The sequence below is a fragment of the Pseudophryne corroboree genome, chromosome 11 (assembly GCF_028390025.1).
Source record: "Pseudophryne corroboree isolate aPseCor3 chromosome 11, aPseCor3.hap2, whole genome shotgun sequence".
NCBI lineage: Eukaryota > Metazoa > Chordata > Amphibia > Anura > Myobatrachidae > Pseudophryne > Pseudophryne corroboree.
In genome coordinates this window covers 103,436,969-103,442,184 of record NC_086454.1, presented here as the reverse complement: position 1 = coordinate 103,442,184, position 5,216 = coordinate 103,436,969, and the positions used below count along the sequence as shown (strand labels likewise).

General features: G+C 42.6%; 1 pseudogene; it reads right to left on the bottom strand.

The window, feature by feature from the left end:
* Window positions 1-4,332: 4,332 nt before the first annotated feature.
* Window positions 4,333-4,452, bottom strand: LOC134971339 (5S ribosomal RNA; annotated as a pseudogene).
* Window positions 4,453-5,216: the final 764 nt, after the last annotated feature.

The window sequence follows — 5,216 nt, the reverse complement described above, 5'->3', positions numbered from 1 at the left end:
CTGGTTTTGCCTATTATATTGACCATGAATAATTTGAATTGGTCCTGGACCACCAACCCAGGGCACCCCTGCAAGTGTCCCGAGGCACCCCAGGGAGCCACGGCACACAGTTTGGGAACCTCTGCACTATATATTTCCATAAGTAACATGACTAATAGATGTAACAGCTTCTATATATTGACGGTATTCTAAATACCCCATAATACATGGAGTGTGTGTATGTGTGTAATATATATATATATATATATATATATATATATATATATATATACACACTCACTTTTCCCATGGCTGAAAAAAGAATTAGACCAGCACTCACGTTTTAGTTGAAGAAAAAAAGGGTTTTTTTTATTCCTGATAAGACATCAAGGATACGTCAAGGATACACCCCACTGTTTACAGTACGCCCAACAGCCGTTTCAACACTTGGTGGTCTTCATCAGGGGTGTATCCTTGACGTATCCTTGATGTCTTATCAGGAATAAAAAAAACCCTTTTTTTCTTCAACTAAAACGTGAGTGCTGGTCTAATTCTTTTTTCAGCCATGGGAAAAGTGAGTGTGTATATCAATCATTAGGACCTTGCACCAATTAATTTTTGACTTTAGACATAGAGTGCTGTCACTTTGCCATATTTTATATATACATATATATATATATATATATATATATATATATATATATACACACACACAACTGAGGATTACTAGTGCCAACTGTAAAATATGCTGTGTTAATAATAAAACAATGTGATGGTAAGGTCAGAAATGTAGAAAAAAATAGATAATAAATAAACCAATCATGAATTACTGGTAATGAATCTCCTTTAATGAACTCTAAGGTTATCAATTTTATTATTAGATATTCATTACTAGTATTTACAAAGGTGGATCACATTTCTCTGACAATACATACCCTCCAACATTTTACACGTAAAAATCAGTACAAATCTGAAAAAGGGTGTGGCCACTGGTAAAGGGGGTGTGACCACGCCCCTTTTCCTATACTTTCAATGGAAGTTTGGAGAGCCAAAAATCGGTACAGACCATAAAAACAAGGTACTGTACCTGCCAAAAAGGTACAGCTGGAGGGTATGACAATACAGTATATACGAACTGCTCTGATAAAGAGATACATACAATCACATGCTGCTATGAACCATGTGAAGTGCCACATGTATTTTTTATTGTAGTGATTGGGTTATTTGTAGTGTGTGTCATGTTTATATCCTACTTGCCTACTTTTGAAAAATAGTTTCAGGGACATTGTAGGAGTTAGCAGAATGCGCCATTGAGAGGGCGTGTCATGTTCCACCCACAGGGCATGTCTAGCTCCACCTTTACATACAAACACACTGATGATATTATCCAGTGCAATAAAGCTGTCACAAAACTTTGTAAAGCAGGCCATTCAACACTGCTTTCACATACAGGTATATTTGTTCTAATGTCTGTTATAAGGCTGCAGAAAATATCATAAACTCCTAAGTATCAGAGTATTTTCATTACATGAATACTCCAGAGGTGCTATTTATATAAGGTATCAATCCCGTATTCACATATCAGTTCCCTAATAGTGCTGGTCATACAATAAGTGTGTGTGACAAGATTCATCTTAGAGAGGATTCAAACTAAGAATTCCTATAATATTACCCAGAAGTGTAATGGGTCAATGACACCAAGGGCAAAAATAATAATGTCACCCCTTGAAAAGGTGTCTTGTGTTGTGGTTCCCCTTGTATTTTCTTAGAACTCCCATTTATTCCCCATAGTGATACTTTGTATATGCCCTGTAGTCACCCCACTGTCAGCATATTCCCCGTAGTGACCCCCTTGTCAGCATATTCTCTGTATAGACCCCTCTGTCATCATATTTCCCGTAGAGAACCCCTTGTCGGCATATTCCTCATAGCATCCTCCTTGTCTGCATATTCCCCTCTGTCACCCTATTACCTGTAGTGACCCCCTTGTCAGTATATTCCTTGTAGTGACCCCTCTGTCCGCATATTCCCTGTAGTAACCCCCCTTTTCAGCATATTCCCGTAGTGACCCCCCTGTCAGCATATTCCCTGTAGAGACCCTCCTGTCAGCATATTCCCCGTAGAGACCCCTCTGTCAGCATATTCCCGGTAGAGACTCCCCCGTCAGCATATTCCTCGTAGTGACCCCCTTGTCAGCATATTCCCTTCTGTCACCCTATTACCTGTAGTGACCCCCTTGTCAGCATATTCCCTGTAGTGATCCCCCTTGTCAGCATATTCCCCATAGTGACCCCCCTGTCAGCATATTCCCCGTAGAGACCCCCCTTTCAGCATATTCCCTGTAGAGACCCCTCTGTCAGGATGTTCCCTGTAGTGACCCCCCTTGTCAGCATATTCCCCGTAGAGACTCCCCTGTCAGCATATTCCCCGTAGAGACCCCCCTGTCAGCATATTCCCCGTAGAGACCCCCCTGTCAGCATATTCCCCGTAGTGATCCCCCTTGTCAGCATATTCCCCATAGTGACCCCCCTGTCAGCATATTCCCTGTAGTAACCCCCCTTTTCAGCATATTCCCGTAGTGACCCCCCTGTCAGCATATTCCCTGTAGAGACCCTCCTGTCAGCATATTCCCCGTAGAGACCCCTCTGTCAGCATATTCCCGGTAGAGACTCCCCTGTCAGCATATTCCCCGTAGAGACCCCTCTGTCAGCATATTCCTCGTAGTGACCCCCTTGTCAGCATATTCCCTTCTGTCACCCTATTACCTGTAGTGACCCCCTTGTCAGCATATTCCCTGTAGTGATCCCCCTTGTCAGCATATTCCCCATAGTGACCCCCCTGTCAGCATATTCCCCGTAGAGACCCCCCTTTCAGCATATTCCCTGTAGAGACCCCTCTGTCAGGATGTTCCCTGTAGTGACCCCCCTTGTCAGCATATTCCCCGTAGAGACCCCCCTGTCGGCATATTCCCCGTAGAGACCCCCCTGTCAGCATATTCCCTGTAGTGATCCCCCTTGTCAGCATATTCCCCATAGTGACCCCCCTGTTAGCATATTCCCCGTAGAGACCCCCCTTTCAGCATATTCCCTGTAGAGACCCCCCTTGTCAGCATATTCCCCGTAGAGACCCCCCTGTCAGCATATTCCCCGTAGAGACCCCCCTGTCAGCATATTCCCTGTAGAGATCCCTCTGTCAGCATATTCCCTGTAGAGATCCCTGTCAGCATATTGCCTGTAGAGATCCCTCTGTCAGCATATTCCCTGTAGAGATCCCTCTGTCAGCATATTGCCTGTAGAGATCCCTGTCAGCATATTGCCTGTAGAGATCCCTCTGTCAGCATATTCCCTGTAGAGATCCCTCTGTCAGCATATTGCCTGTAGTGATCGCCCTTGTCGGCATATTCCCCGTAGAGACCCCCCTGTCAGCATATTCCCCGTAGAGGCCCCCCTGTCAGCATATTCCCCGTAGTGACCCCCCTGTCAGCATATTCCCTGTAGATACCCCTCTGTCAGCATATTCCCTGGTAGTGACCCCCTTGTCAGCATATTCCCTGGCAGTGACCCTTTTATCTGTATGTCCCCCTTGCTTGCATTTGTCCTATAGTGATCCCGCCCCAATCTTTATTATAGTTACTTGCCTCCTCCCCCCAACCTGTATGTTCCTTACAGGGCTCTCATTCCCCTAATCCTCCTGTTAGAGCTCCCAGCGGGTGTAGTATGGTATACCGGCGGCCGGGATCCTGGCGACCAGCATACCGGTTTAAGAAAAAAGCTTTTTTGGGACCGCACTAGTCTTGCAATAAGGTTGTAATGCCCTCTGAAAAACTGATTTATGACGCTAAATTGCGTTATGGATACAGCAACTTTGTGCATAGGGAGAAAAATCCGTTTTGCAATTATTTGTTGCTATCAGTGGTGCTCCCTAGAGTCAAGAAGAGTATCAACAAAGAAAACCCAACAAAGAAGAAAAGTTGGAAAGTAGACTCTTGTGTGGGAGCATTCAATTCAGAGGATTATATTAATCAATTCTGATAAAACATAATTTTATTAATTCATTAAAACTATAATTGTAGGAGTAAGTAATACGTAAGATAGTGTAGCTACGCGAAAATATAACACTCTATTATGTGTAATTAATGTGGTTTTCGATACCACAATAGAAACCGGAGATCAAATATATGGGCTATTGGTTTTACTGAGATAACAGTAACACCTTTGTATAGTATATGACCATCATTTATTCTACAGCAGTCCTATTTAGGATTAAGTAGTCGTAGAGAATTGAATCATAGGTCATACAGAACCGAATGCCAATTGGTATTATTAGGGATCACTCTAGATCGGGCAGAAGAATATTTTGCAGTACCAGGGTGTTCCAAGGTGGTCTCCCATCTGAGTACTGACCCGGCCCTCCACTGCTTGGCTTCCAAGATCAGACGAGATCGGGCATCTCCAGCGGGGTATGTCCGCAATTTCTTAATCTGCCCGTTCAGTCAATCCCAATACCCGTATCGACCGAGTTGTATGTCAGTGGTGAACTGAATCAGTCGTGTATTCAGTATTTTAATTTGTCTCATGCCCATGAAATTGAATTTGTGGCAATATTAGTCATAATGCATAAGTAAAATTACATTAAGGACAGTTAGCATATGAAAAAGATTTTTTTATGCAAGGGCGTCCACTTGCATATGATGATGATATATAATCAGGCAACAATTATAGCAAACCTGTTGCTGTATATAATATATGAGGCCTCAAATAATGTATACCATATACGCCACCACAGCAGAAAATACTGCACACAGAGATAGTAGAGTAGTACTTTGCTGCAAGTGTGCAGCTGGATATAATCAGGCAACAATTGTAGCAAACCTGTTGCTGTGTGCAATATATAATATATATGGCCTCTAACAATTTATACCGCACACGCCACCACAGCAGAAAAATTTTTACACAAAAACATTTATAGTTGAGTAGCAATTTGCTGTAAGCGTGCAGCTAATGAGCTTCTTTAAGATTCCTTGTGCAAGAAATCTGCCGTATCTAGGAATATAGTAGTTTACTCCTAATACCTTATTAGATACCATATAAGTCCAGCACCTCTTGGAGCATTTGTAAAATGTGTATGCACTAGGGTAGTCAGATAGCTATAAATTTAGACTATCAGTGATAGACATATAGAACATTATACAATGCACATACACATATAGGCAGCATCTAAATATTTTAAGGCAAGTT